The following is a 13,204-nucleotide window of genomic DNA, read 5'->3' on the forward strand; positions in this document are numbered from 1 at the left end:
TGAGACAATGATGCCATATGTATTAATATTATTTATCTCATTTTTATTTATACATATAATACTTAAAACCAAAGATCAAACAGTAAGTGATGCTAGTAACAGAGACAAACAAGAAATAAATGAATCAACCAGCATTTTACCTAGGCTTCTACTGTGATGAATACTAATATGTTAATGTTCAAGTTTCCACATTAAAATGCTAAATTAGCCTTGGCCCTTGTTGTGAAATACAGGCAAGCAGGAAAGTTCAAATACATTATCACATATTAATTGCCAGTAATGACTTGTATGAAGGTAATTTGTGTTATTTAAAGTAAGTTAACAGATACAGAAAGAATTTTAATTAATGAATTTGCCAATTATCTGTCCAGCTATGAGTTTGTGTTTTCAGTCCGATCCACATTTGCTTTTGAATTCTACTTAGAACAATCTCTGAAGCTACAAAGGTTGGCTACATGACCTGTCCTATTTGTGGCCATCATTTCTTTATCTATTCACTCAATGCTTTGTCAGAGAGTGAAAATATCAAAGCAAATCACAGCCTATGTGTACCAAATATTTCATTAGGAGACAAATTCCTAAGAAACTAACTTCATAAGGTGCCTAAACAATACCACACATAAAAGAGAAATAATTCAAGTGAGCCATTGTATGATGAGACTTAATTTTCTCCCATTCTCTTAATGTGTGTGGAACAACAAAAAAAAAGCTTTTTTTCCATTACCTCATCTTAAGTAGTTTTTCAAATCAAACCCATACTCACACTCATGCTGTCACTGATAATGGATCTTGTGTCAAAGAAAAAGAGCATAAAGGACCCGATAATAAGTGTAATTATCAAACATCAAAAATGTAGATCAAAGTGGATTTCCTGACTCTTCTATATGCAGTCACTTCACAGCATTTTACTATTCATGTCATGTGGCCCTGACAGGATATATTAACTTTCTCTATTATGAGAGCAATGGGATTGGCACACTTCAGCTAGAAGCTAGCAGTAAGTAGAGTCATTATTCCTCTATCTTATTTTAGTGTTGTGTGTCTGTGTGTGTAGGTGTTTGTAAAATACACCACCCAGGCCCCTAGACACACCACACTGTGTCTCCAGAGGTGATAGTGAGCCTTCAGGGGAATGTTAGCCTCCCTATGAAGGATAGATCCAGGCAAGGATTTTATTTCTTTCAGATAGTACAGTATTTCCTCTCTCTGGTAAATACTTGACATATCTTTGGGAGGACTGAATTGTCTCAAGAGGGAAACAGAGTATTTCTAGAAACTTGCCAGGCTCAATCATTTCAATAACTCAAGTAATCTGATTTTCCACCTCCCTAAATCCCATATTCCCTTCTTTCCTCAACACTTTTCCTTATACATTTTTTTCTTTGAGAAAATTTTCTTTTCCTATTCAATGCTGAATAAAAAATTGTGTGCTAAGTATTCTGTAAGTAGACTTCCAGAGTCTTGATAACCTGCAACCTTCTAGTAACTGTAGTCCACTTTGTTTTATAGATTTATCTATTATTTGGTCAGGGCATTAAAAAAACCACATTGGTGACAGAGGAATTACCTCTAAGCTGACCTTCCACTGAAGTATTATTGAAGATGATCAAAAGAGGAAAAATTTCTCATAATTTTTATAAAGATGATCTGTAGGTTCAAAGAGACAGACCTTCTCAGTAATAAAACTTTTTAGAGTCATATGTCTGTGCCATTTCTCAGCCACAGGATAAAAACAAATATTGTTTTATATTTTCTATAAAAATTGGGAACATATTTGTTAAAAGAGAAATTAATTGCAAAAGAAAAAGGGCAAGACCATATGCACAGGGACAGATGGGAACCAGGCATAAGGGGGAAAAATATTTAAAAGAGGTTTTAAAAACCATTTAAAAAATGCAAAACACTTTGAAATTATTAAGTTGAAAATTAATAGATTACAACAAAGTTTCAATAAGTTTTAAGTATTCTGAGGTTAAAAAACAGCCAGTCATTAACACATAACTTCAAACTCAACAAAAGATCATTTTTGTCGCATTTAAAAAATCTCAGGGGACTTTCCTTGTGGTCCAGTGATTAAGATTCCACTCATGCTTCCAATGTAGAGGGCATGGGTTGTGTCCCTGGTGTGGAAACTAGGATCCCAGGTGCCATGCAGCATGGCCAAAAAATAAAACAAACAAACAAACAAAACAAACCTCCATCAAGCTTTTTGTTACACTTGGGCCTTTCTTAAATGTTAGTTTGAAAACAGACTGTGTTCTAAACAAGAGTTTAACTAATGGCTAAACTAACTTAAAACTATCCCATTACATAGACAAATATTATAATATATAGATTAGCCAATTAGCAAACTTCATTTTTCTCTACAGGGTAAAATGGCTTGGAATCTGGCACAGCTGTTGAAGTTGTTTACCACAATACTAGTTAGATGCAAGTTTCTGGAATTAAATGTGCCATGCAAGAAAGTAATTTTATCATCTTCTTCCCCATGGGAGGAAATATGGGTAAAGAGTTTGAGATGGCAGACTTCATCAATAAATTATGGTCAGGGTAACAGTATTGGAGAATTGGGTGGTGGTTTCTATCATGACCAGTGAATACTGCTCTTGTCATTGTTTTTAAAGGGCAAAGAGCTAAGAGCTATGAGAATAAAACAAAAAATGAAGTAAAGTAAAATAAAAGTCACAATATATGTTGACCAGGAAGCAGACACCATCATGTTACAGAACCATCATCACAATTATTTTCCATGCCATAAAATCTATGATGCTTACAGAATAAAAAAACAATATTAAGATGTCAGTGGCACTCATGTTGATATTACATGTAAACTTAAATGGATAGTGTAGTGTTAAGATCAGAGGTTCTGGAAACTATGAAGGTTTTAATCCTAGCACACCACTTAATATCTCTGTTAATTTAGGCATTGCTAAACCTCTCTGAAAGAGATGGGAATACCAGACCACCTGACCTGCCTCTTGAGAAATCTGTATGCAGGTCAGGAAGCAACAGTTAGAACTGGACATGGAACAACAGACTGGTTCCAAATAGGAAAAGGAGTACATCAAGGCTGTATATTGTCACCCTGCTTATTTAACTTATATGCAGAGTACATCATGAGAAATGATGGACTGGAAGAAACACAAGCTGGAATCAAGATTGCCGGGAGAAATATCAATAACCTCAGATATGCAGATGACACCACCCTTATGGCAGAAAGTGAAGAGGCACTAAAAAGCCTCTTGATGAAAGTGAAAGAGGAGAGTGAAAAAGTTGGCTTCAAGCTCAACATTCAGAAAACTAAGATCATGGCATCCGGTCCCATCACTCCATGGGAAATAGATGGAGAAACAGTGGAAACAGTGTCAGACTTTATTTCTGGGGGCTCCAAAATCACTGCAGATGGTGACTGCAGCCATGATATTAAAAGCTGCTTACTCCTTGGAAGAAAAGTTATGACCAATCTAGATAGCATATTCAAAAGCAGAGACATTACTTTGTCAACAAAGGTCTATCTAGTCAAGGCTATGGTTTTTCCAGTAGTCATGTATGGATGTGAGAGTTGGACTGTGAAGAAGGCTGAGCGTCAAAGAATTGATGCTTTTGAACTGGGGTGTGGGAGAAGACTCTTGAGAGTCCCTTGGACTGCAAGGAGATCCAACCAGTCCTTTCTGAAGGAGATCAGCCCTGGGATTTCTTTGGAGGGAATGATGCTAAAGCTGAAACTCCAGTACTTTGGCCACCTCATGTGAAGAGTTGACTCATTGGAAAAGACTGTGATGCTGGGAGGGGTTGGGGGCAGGAGGAAAAGGGGACGACCGAGGATGAGATGGCTGGATGGCATCACTGACTTGATGGACGTGAGTCTGAGTGAACTCTGGGAGTTGGTGATGGACAGGGAGGCCTGGCGTGCTGTGATTCATGGGGTCGCAAAGAGTCGGGCACGACTGAGCGACTGAACTGAACTGAAACCTCTCTGGGCCAGTTTCCTCATCTGTAAAAGTGGTCAATTAACAAATAACCCATAGATTTCTGGATAGAATTAAATGAGTTAGTTCATGTACTTAGAACTGACTGACAAAGGGTAAGTGCTCACTAAATTTTGCAATCTTATTAATAAAGAGGAATTTGGAATAATTTACATATAAACATTTAGAAGCGAGGTATTACTGTTATTCAGTTACTAAGACTGCAGCATGTCAGGCTTCCCTGTCCTTTACTATCTCCCAGAGGTTGCTCAAACTGATTGAGTCAGTGATGCCATCCAACCATCTCATCCTCTGTTACCCCCTTCTCCTCCTACCCTCAATTTTCCCCAACATCAGGGTCTTTTCCAATGAGTCGGCTATTCTTGTCAGGTTAGCCAAAATATTGGAGCTTTAGCTTCATCATTCCTTCCAATAAATATTCAGGGTTGATTTCCTTTAGGATTGACTGGTTTGATCTCCTTGCTGTCCAAGGGACTCTCAAGAGTCTTCTCCAGCACCACAGTTCAATTCTAAAGCATCCATTCTTTGGCACTCACCCTTCTTTATGGTCCAATTCTCACATCCATTCCTGACTATTGGAAAAACCATAGCTTTGACTAGACGGACCTTTGTTGGCAAAGTAATGTCACTGCTTTTTGATATGCTGTCTAGGTTGGTTCTATGCAAAGTTGTGAAATGACTCAAAGTTTCATTTAGAACACTTTCTTCTTCCCTCTTTATTTAAAACCCCCTTTTCTTTACAGCTTCATCTTTTCCTCCCAAGTGGCCCTTCCCCCTCTGGCTACAGAATCCCACCCAAATATACATTCTTAAATAAAACTATAATTGAGTCCCTTTTAAAAAACTCTCATGTATCCCAACAAAACTCATTCATCCTGTGGTGCATTCTCACAAGTCAGTGCCACGAGACTGCAATTGGAATGATGAACTACCATGGAGGTGGTGCTGATATTTTGATAAGAGCCTTCAATGCCTGAATCCAAAGGGGTGGGTATTCAGAGATGATAATCAAGACATAATGACTCTAAATGTGGCTGTTTGCTGACTTCTCTCAGTTAGTTGAAGGATAACTCAAGAGCTCCTGGAGCCTAAGTTTGGGTATCCAGCTAAAACTCAAGACATAATTTTGGTATCACATAAATATGCATTTAACGTCTCTAAAATATAACTCTGGTTGGTTTTATTTTGTTTTTTGGCCACACTGTGCAGCATGCAGAATCTTAGTTCCCCAACCATGGATTGAGCCCGTGCACCCTGCAGTGGTAGCTTGGAGTCTTAATCACTGGACTGCCAGGGAAGTCCCCCTAAAATATAAGTATTGAGTCCCTTAATCTCACCACACTCTTTTCCTTTCTTACCTAGGTGACACCACAAGGTACCTGGTTGCTCAAACAAGAAAATGGAGTTATTAGAGATTTCACTTTTTCCCATACCTCCGACACCCACTTCATCACCAAATTCTAGTGACTTCCTTCAGAAATATATCTTGAACCTATCTACTTCTCTTTGTTTCCCATTGCAAGCTATTATCATCTCTTACCTGAATAACTGCAATAATCTCCTTCCTAGTCTCCCACTTCCGATCTTATCCCTTTCAATCTATTTCTTTTACAATAAACAGCCCTGGATATTCCCTTCCCTTGCTTAAATTTCTTCAAAGGCTTTCTACTGCAGTTAGGAAGACGTTTAAATTCATCATCATAGCTTCCAAAGCCTTGTGACTTGACCTGTGTTTAGTTTTCCGTTTCCTGTTGAGCTGTTCTCCACCTAATCCAGTACGTTTTTGGCACACTGGTCTTCTAACGCAGCCCCTAGATGGAGCCAGCTCTTCCCACCACAAGTCCTATGTCTATGCTTGAAAGCTTCTCCCTACCCTACCATTGCCTCATCACATCTTGTTTATTTCTTTCATAATACTTATATCTTTAATTTAAAAAATTTCCCTTGTTTTTTTGATGTGTTCCTCTTTTTCCCACTAGAATACAAGCCCCATAAGCAGCATTACTCAATGTTGTACATCTAGGGTCTGGCTATAGTTGGTGCTCAGCAAATACATAAATAAATAATACATTTCAATAATCATTTAATGAATGGTTGGGAAGGAACATTTTTTTGTTTTTTTATCCCCTCTAACACAGAAAGATATACATAGCTTCTCACTGACACCATGTATAAGACCGACCCATCATCTAAAAGTAGTTACCTCAATACAACACGCACTTGTCATTTTGATCATATAAAAGCTAACTGTCCTTCAGAAGGAGCTAATACTTTAAACCCGACAGCACTGCCTATGGAGGTGGGGGCCATCTCCTACTTGGCATCATGGCTGCCCTCAGATCCCCTGTGAAGCCCAAGATTGTCAAAAAGAGGACCAAGGCGTCCATCCAGCACCAGTCAGAATGACATGTCAAAATTAAGTGGAACTGGTGGAAACCAGAGGCACTGACAGCAGGGTGCACAGCAGACTCAAAGGTCAAATCTGGATGCCCAACATCAGTTACAGGAGCAGCAAGGAAACAAAGCACATGCTGCCTAGTGGCTTCTGGAATTTTCTGGTTCACAACGTCGAGGAGCTTGAAGTGCTGCTGATGTGCAACAAATCTTACTGTGCTGAGATTGCTCACAAAGTCCTCTCCAAGAACTGCAAAACCCTTGTGGATAGAGCAGCCCACTTGGGCATCAGAATTATCAATACCAACGCCAGGTTGTGCAGGGAAGAAAAGGAATAGACAGCTTGTGGCACATTTTGTTTGTGTTAATAAAACCATAAGGCTCGGCAAAAATAAAAGCAAACATGACAGTCAGTAAAGTGTAACATTGCCTACAGTGTCATACAATGTGTTCCAGTTAATACCTATACTATTTGCAAAATGTCTTTGTTTTAAACCTCCTATTTGAAATAGTAGGTTCAGTTGTTCCTTTCACAATCAAAAATATGAAATGTCACTTTAACATAACATGGTAGTTTCTGAGTAGTTAATATGTAATAAGATGCTAAAATCATGGAAGAAAATTGAGTTTAAAATGAAAGGCATGAGATGGCTCTGGACTCAAAGTTATTTGGGGGATTTATTTTCTAAAGTTGGCCTCAAAAAGCAACAAAAATAAATTAGAATTGTAACCTGATTATGGCACTTTCCTTTTAAAGATTAATAAGGGTTACTTGGTTCAATTTTATTCTAATAATATTCTAATGATGTCAATGAAAAGTCACTCTCATCTACTCTCAAGGACTGAGATAGTCTCTTAATCAAAGTCCCTTTATTAGCTTTAGATCCATGCCATGACATTAAAAAATAATTCTTTTTCTTCTTTAAAGAAATTTGTAGAAAATTCAAACTAGAGACAATGACACACTATCACCTCTAGATTTACTCTTTAAGCCTAAGGAGAATCTTATTTGTGTTATCTCTGGTACCATAATTGCTCTCTGTGAGAAAGAAGTCATTTCTTATGAGGAACTCATATCCCTAACTCCTTTAAGTGCTTCTGGTATCAGATTAAATATTAATTTGAAGTACATCTGTGCTTATTCAGTTCAGCAGGTCCTGCTTATGAACGGTGATACAACAGATTTTCATTTTGCAGCACATAGCAATATGCACTACACTGCCTTTCCACCAGGGATCACTATTTTGGAACAGACAACAGACCTCAATGACTTTGGCATTATACTTTATGCACTTTTCCATCCAAGTCAATTTATAAAATCAGGTCTTCCCAACCTTAAAGCGTAAGCTAATCTTTCTGTTTTCTTCTTTCTAAGACAAGTACCTTGAGTACCACTGTCTTGGGACCAGCATCAAACATTAGTCAAGAATGTTGTACTCTGTTGGGAAGAGCTCACTGTTATACTAAATACAGAAGATACACTTTGTCAAACAGAATAAAATTTCTGCTTGAAACTTTATGAAATATAATGCATAAAGCTCTATATTCTGGAGTACCAAATACAATCTCAGTTATTTAAACCACAACTGTAAGATTTATATTAATGCTTATGGGACCTTGACATTCATTGTTATAAATGGACTTTTTATGAAGAAAAATACAGTTTCCCTGGGTTGTGAAAGATAATCTTACATCATTAATTTTACTTTGGTATTTAAAACAGCCATTTAAACTACAATGAATATTTCTAGATTTCTACTAGCTTGTCTTCCATGAAAATGTGGTAAGAATAAGGGGCATCAGTCTAACTGGAACCATTTTATCTAGGAATTGAAAGAAATAGAGTTATTTCCCATTCTCTGGCCACCTTAGCATGTCCCCCACTCCCATTCTTACTTCTATTCCTAAATAAGGTAGAGTTTGTATTTCACCTCCACAGGTAGACCATAAACTCCTTGTGTATTCAAGCTGTATCTTACTCAGTTTTTTCACTCAGTTTCAGCCTATAAAGTTCCTTGTATATGGTAATGACTCAAAAACTTGTTGAACTGAAATTTAGTCCTAATGTGACTAAACTGGAATGTCTGGCTCCCTGTCCTCAGTCACACGGATAGATTAATAAGAGCAATCTCCAGATGACTATTTTCTGGCTGGTTTTCCATCTCATATAGTTTTGGGGGGGCTTCCCAAAACAATTTATAAGAATGTTTTTCTCTCCAACTTTTTTTTTTCATTCACTAGGTATTCCTAGAGATTTATCAATCCAGGTATAAAATTACCTTGATAAGGCATAGGGCTTAAAATACCACAATTTAAGAACTTACTTTCAAGGGTACCTTATTTACTTGATTGTAGTTTTCAGAGAGGGTGGCATGACTTATTTTTCCCTGGGAATATAATTAAAGTCTTAGCACTATAACAGTTAGCTAGATGATAATACTAATTGATGTAGGATGGGCTTATTTATTAATGGTTGTTCTCATTAAAGGGATTTAGTTACCTGCAAAAAGTCCCACTGTTTAAGTCCTTCTGTGTTAGCTCCAAGTGGTCTTATATCTATAAAAATAAATTATTGAGGACTCCCCTGGTGGTCCAGTGGTTAAGAATCTGCCTGTCAGTGCAGGGGACATGGATTCTATACTGGGTCTGGGTGGATCCCACATGTGGCCAGGCAACTAAGCCCCCATTTGCCACAATACTGAAGCCCGTCAGACTAGAGCCCATAACATGAGAAGCCACAGTAATGGGAAGCCCAAGCACCGCAATGAAGTGTAGCCACCACTCGCTGTGATTAGAAAAAGTCACCACACAGCAACAAAGGCCCAGTGCAGACAAAAAATAAAACAAAAACAAAAAACAAATGATTGGACCTAAGGGTGGGGTGCAGCAGAAAGATGTGCTTGTTGCCATGTTATATCTATTGACATCACAACTTATCTACAAGTAATAGAGTTTGCTTAAGTATCAGTAGCAGCTAAGACTACCTCAAGCACATAAAGAGTATTTTTCTAAAGACTAGATTGAGGCAAAAATACATGAAAAGTTTTGACTCTGCCTTATACCAAATTAAACCCAGTGTATGCTAGTGAAAGAAATTTTCAACTTCATCTCTTCTCATTAGCTTTTTTCTCTTTGGTGATCAGGTATTTCAATAATATAGAAAAGTACTGACAGTAATATAACAAACATCCATAAATCCACCATGGGAAATTAACAAATGTTACCTTTTCATCATATTTGCTTCACATCTCTCATTAAAGAATTAAAACATTACAGTTACTCTTGAAGCTAAATTCTATCCTGCTCCCTTGTTCCCCAGAGGCAACCACTATCTTGAAGTGGATATTCATCCATTTTGTCAGTTCTTTGACAACATCAAACTCTTTCCTGCTTCAAGGTCTTCCTAAGCACTGTTCTCTGTTGCTAACATACTCTTCTTCATTCTTTTCACTATGATATCACCAGCTCACATTTTGAATTTCAGCTAAAATGTTACTTACTCACATATAGTTTCCTAACTATATCCAAATTGTGTCTACCCCAATCCATAATGTTTTCAAATGGCACCCTCTTGTTTCAAATGAGTGCTAATAGTGGCATTGATTTGTTTGTTTATTTGTATGTTTACTCTGTGTTTATTTGTGGAGACCAACTAGACTATAAAGTCCATGGAGCACAGACCATTTATGTCTTGTTTATCACTGAATGCCTAGCACTTAATGCAATTCCTTATACACGGTAGGAACTGAATAAATATTTTGAAGGATAAGCCACTGTAACCTGACAATCAATTGTAAACTAGAATAAAATCACACTATTTGGCTATGGTCAGTAACCAGCCAATGTACTTTTTACTTTCCATTCTAATCACATACATGAAATTCTGCAAAGGAATAGCAACTTGATGCTCTGTGTAAATAAAAGTACAAATTATATATTATATGCCTTCCATGAACCTATGCACTAAGATGCATGCATTTTTAAAAATTTTATAGGTGCTATAACTGTTCTGATCAACTTTAATGTTTTAAAAATATTAATTGGCAGTAATTGCACTATTTACATGTTAATGAACAACACCTGGCCCCAGCTGGGTATAAAGACGCTGACAGTGTTTTTCTCTCACCTCCCTGGCAAGGAACTGAGCATATGCAATTTTAAAGAGACCTGCTTGCCAGAAATAACACATTCATAATTGGTAGGACAATACAAAATTAGTTCACACATTTCACCGTTCTCAAACAAATGCATAATATTTTTCATGTTTAAAAGCTTTATGATTCAAAGAGGACCTTATTTCCTACACTTGGTGATTATTCACAGTCATTAAATTATTCCTGTCAACGAATGTGCCAGAAACTGGCTAAATGGAGGCCCAAGTGGCCTCCTGTAATAAGGGCCTAGTTCCTGGCTTAATCCCTTGAAAAAAACTGAGCTTCCTTTGAAGTCATTCAAAATCTATAATTAAATATGCTAATTCACTGGTCCCTCTATCCTACAATATTTTAAATCATTACAGTTTTTGTTCCATTTCCCTCTATAATCCTAACACCAGTTAAGAGGTATTTTTCAATACATTTTTCAATATATTTTGAATAACAAAGATTTTTGTGAGTCATGAAATGGTTCTTGATAAATTTGTGTATCCAGTCATCTGTAGACCAATAGACATTATCAGGGACAACAGGATGAAAAAAGATGTACAAGGTCCTCAAATTATATATGTTCCTAGGGTTGTATCTTACCAGTAGAAAAAGTTTGACACTTCTAGCCTATTTTCACATATAGACAAAATAACTACCAAAATACTGACTGCCTCATAACCTCACGTGCTTTGGGGAAGGGGGTAGTGGATGCACAAGGAGAAAAGTTTCACTTTGAGATGTTTATAATTTAGGAACATCTCTGGCAATCTAATGGTTAGAACTTGGCCTTTCAATGCAGGGGGTACATGTTCAATCCCTGGTTGGGGAGCTAAGATCCCATATGCCTTGCAGCCAGAAAGTCAAAACACAAAACAGAAACAACATTGTAACAAATTCAATAAAGACTTTAAAAATGGTCCACATCAGAAAAATACTTTTAAAAAAGACGTTTATAATCTAGTTAGGGAGAAAAAATTACAAATAACATCATCATAAAATAGCCTTGGTTTGTGTGACATAGGGAATATTTGCAGTTAAGAGGAAAGAGAGCTTAGTTCAGACAAGTGTGTATTCAGTAAAGTCTTCGAGGAAAACTATGTGGAGTGAGACTGGAGAGAAAAAAAATAGTGTCTTCTGTGTGCCAGGAAATATTCTAAATGCTTTATCTCATTAACCTGCTCAAGGTCACACAGTTATTCAGAGCTGCTAAGATCTGGGACAAGAATCCAGATATGTCATTATATGCATTTCTCACTCAGCTACATGCTAGCCTTGAAGGATGGAGAAAACAGATGAGGTGAGAAGAACAACATGAGTAATAGGAAGAATGATTTTGAAGTGTGCTGTGCTGAAGATATTACTGCAAGAGCAAATATGTTGAGGAGTCATAGGAAAATCATCTCAATAGATACAAAGGGAAGTAGTATTTGATATTTCTAATCTTGAAAGTCTCAAAGAAGAATTTGGATGTAATAAGGTACAAATTCAAATCAAATGAGTTACATGGTAAAATGGAGCATACTTGTTTTTCAGAAGCTGATAGGATAATAAGAGGTAAGAGAGGAATACAGACAGTATTATATACAGAGTGGAACTTGAGTGTAATGATGATAAAAAAAAAAGGCAATTTCATTAAATAAGCCAGAATATATGCTCCTCAATGGAGCTGCATCTCCAACCCTTAGAACAGTGCCTGTATAATAACTGCTCAATAAAATCATGTAGCTTATCATACAGAGTGATTAAAGGAATGAATGGTTACAGGAGATATGTGTGACATCATGGACATAAAGTAGACAGAGATTTAACTTGACACGAAGAAAATGCTTTGGAATACAATGAAATTATTTGTGCTAACAATTAACAAACATTTAAATCATTTGTTATCAGTTATTAAATAGATCTGGTATATTAATAATAAGAAAGCACTTTATATAACATCAATGACTTTTTAAAATATTCATGTTTGGCCAGAATGGAAAGACACAGGTGATCTCAATCAGTGCTAAATATTAAGGTCTTATTTTACATTCCTATAGATACATATAGCTTTCCAGGTATCTCAGTGGTAAAGAATCTGCCTGCAATGCAGGAGACCTAGGTTTGATCCCTGGGTTGGATGATCCTCTGGAAAAGGGAATGGCAACCCACTTCTGTATTCTTGCCTGGCAGGCTATAGTCCATACGGTCGAAAAGAGTTGGATGGAACTGAACACAAATGCTTAGATACATACAGCTACCTAACAAATGTCATGACTTGATCATTAAGATTAATGATAGCATCAGAATCAAAAAATCTGATAACTTTGTATAAACTATCTTGGATAAAGGCTTCCAATTTGTTTCTACAAATCAGAAGCATCAGAACAAAAAAATTATGCTGAAAGGTTTTCTTGTTTCTTTTTATTCTGTTTTTTCTTCTATGTGAATATACTACATTAACAAGAAAAAATATTTTTACACACTTTATATGACACATTTTTCCAAGCATACAATGAATGCTTACACAAAAGCATTTTTAGAATTAAAAATCCAGAATAGAAATTTTGAAATAAAGGATAAAAGTAGTTTTGATTAAACTAAAACATAACACTAGAACCTTCCCAACTACACTGAAAATGAGCCAGCCAATTTTGAAACTTTCTTGATTAGTAAGATTATAGTAAGATTTCTTGA

At 36.6% G+C, this 13,204-nt stretch overlaps 1 protein-coding gene and 1 pseudogene across 1 annotated transcript in view; one reads left to right on the forward strand and one right to left on the reverse strand.

Moving 5' to 3' along the window:
• Positions 1–13,204, reverse strand: part of TENM1 (teneurin transmembrane protein 1) — a 986,510-nt gene that overhangs the window by 540,320 nt on the left and 432,986 nt on the right. The gene's annotated exons all lie outside the window — the stretch shown is intronic.
• LOC102178712 lies at positions 6,307–6,721 on the forward strand (annotated as a pseudogene).

Source organism: Capra hircus (assembly GCF_001704415.2).
Source record: "Capra hircus breed San Clemente chromosome X unlocalized genomic scaffold, ASM170441v1, whole genome shotgun sequence".
In the NCBI taxonomy this organism is placed as follows: Eukaryota; Metazoa; Chordata; class Mammalia; order Artiodactyla; family Bovidae; genus Capra; species Capra hircus.